Raw genomic sequence first — 1,590 nt, 5'->3', positions numbered from 1 at the left:
GAGGATTAAGAAATTGATCATATAAACACAAAACTCCGACAAGTTCCTTTATAATACTCATGAGAGCCTAAGTCAAAAAATGTCGAAAATATGTGGTTCGGTATGAATATATATATGTGTATATGTATACGTGCACACACGATTGATCCTCTAAAAAGGTTTCCAAACTACTTTAAAGCTCTAAAAAAGTTTTTCAAACCACTTTAAACCAATTTCTATGCGCATACATAAAACGTGGAGGTCTTGGATCAGCAAAACTAATAATTAAACCATTTTATTCTTAGTTCCCAATTTTCAGTACTGACTATAAATTACTAACTTGTTTCAAGTCTCACAAATCAAAAATTAAACTTGTCTCATATATCTCTCTCTCCCAAATGGCCAAGGTTCATCCCCTCATAATACCCAATACTACTGATGAGGCTTCTTCTGCTACTGGTTTTGATTCTTGTTCTAATAATAAATATATAACTTCAAAGCGAGAAACATTCACTATATGGATGAAATCGCTTGTGATGCAAGGAAGCGGATGCACTGCGTTTGATGAGAATGGAGAGATTGTGTATCGAATCGATAACTACGACAACAAGCACAGCAGTGAAGTTTATCTCATGGATCTCCAAGGAAAACTTCTCTTCACCTTGTGTGAGATGAAAATGTGTGTTTTTCCAAGTTGGAAGGGCTACAAAAGCAGTGGTGACAATAACAATAAGCCATGGTTTCAAGTGAGAAAAAGTTGCAGATCAATTCTTGGAAAGAAAGGGCTTTCCTATAAAGTAACCATGAGATCTGATAGCAGCTGTTACAGGTTAGAGAGTTTGAGTGGTAAATCATCAGAATTCAAAGTGACAGACAGCAATGGAGGAGTTGTAGCAGAGGCAAAGAGAAAGCAGTCAAGTTCAGGGGTAGTTTTGGGAGATGATGTGTTCACTTTGGTGGTGGAGCCTCATGTTGACCACTCCTTTATCATGGCTCTTGTCACTATTTATGGCTTAATTAGACATCAAATATGACTTAGAGTTAGCTGTATCAAATATACATATACATACTTGTAGCAAATAGTGGCGTGTAAAATGAAATCAAAACATAAATGATTTTTTTACCCATATTTCATGTTCTTGTAGTTTTCAATATGAAATCATCTTAACTCCATGCAGGGCATGTTTACGTATGAGTAATGGGCATGGGAGGAAAGGGAATGATTTTCATTTCAGACTTCCCCTGCGTTTACTTGCAATCAGGAATAAAAAAATAAGTGGACCCCACCTCAAAATCCGTAACTATATTCCCTCAAAACTAGGTATCAAATCAACTAGAGGGGAGTAGTTGATATGATTCTCATTCCTGTTTTCTCTTATTAACTTCCAAAAATACCCTTACCACTTTACCATAATTCTAAAATACCCCAAACCCTTAAAAAAAAAAAAAACACTCACACTAAAAAGTTCCAAGACGCTCCAACTTCTTTTTCACCTTAGCGTTGCAGACACAACCACCCAGAAGCAGCAGCAACGCCTTGTGTTATGAAAGTCATTCTATCTATCTATCTATCTTCTTCTTCTATCTTTTGTCTTCACATTCATCACAAAA

At 36.0% G+C, this 1,590-nt stretch overlaps 1 pseudogene; it reads left to right on the top strand.

The window, feature by feature from the left end:
- The first annotated feature begins 336 nt into the window (after positions 1-336).
- On the top strand, positions 337-1,108 carry LOC103337484 (protein LURP-one-related 3 pseudogene; annotated as a pseudogene).
- The last annotated feature ends 482 nt before the right edge of the window (positions 1,109-1,590 follow it).

The sequence above is a fragment of the Prunus mume genome, linkage group LG7 (assembly GCF_029339155.1).
Source record: "Prunus mume cultivar Tortuosa linkage group LG7, ASM2933915v1, whole genome shotgun sequence".
Classification (NCBI taxonomy): Eukaryota; Viridiplantae; Streptophyta; class Magnoliopsida; order Rosales; family Rosaceae; genus Prunus; species Prunus mume.
The sequence above is the reverse complement of the archived record's forward strand: the minus strand, read 5'-3'. Positions and strand labels throughout refer to the sequence as shown.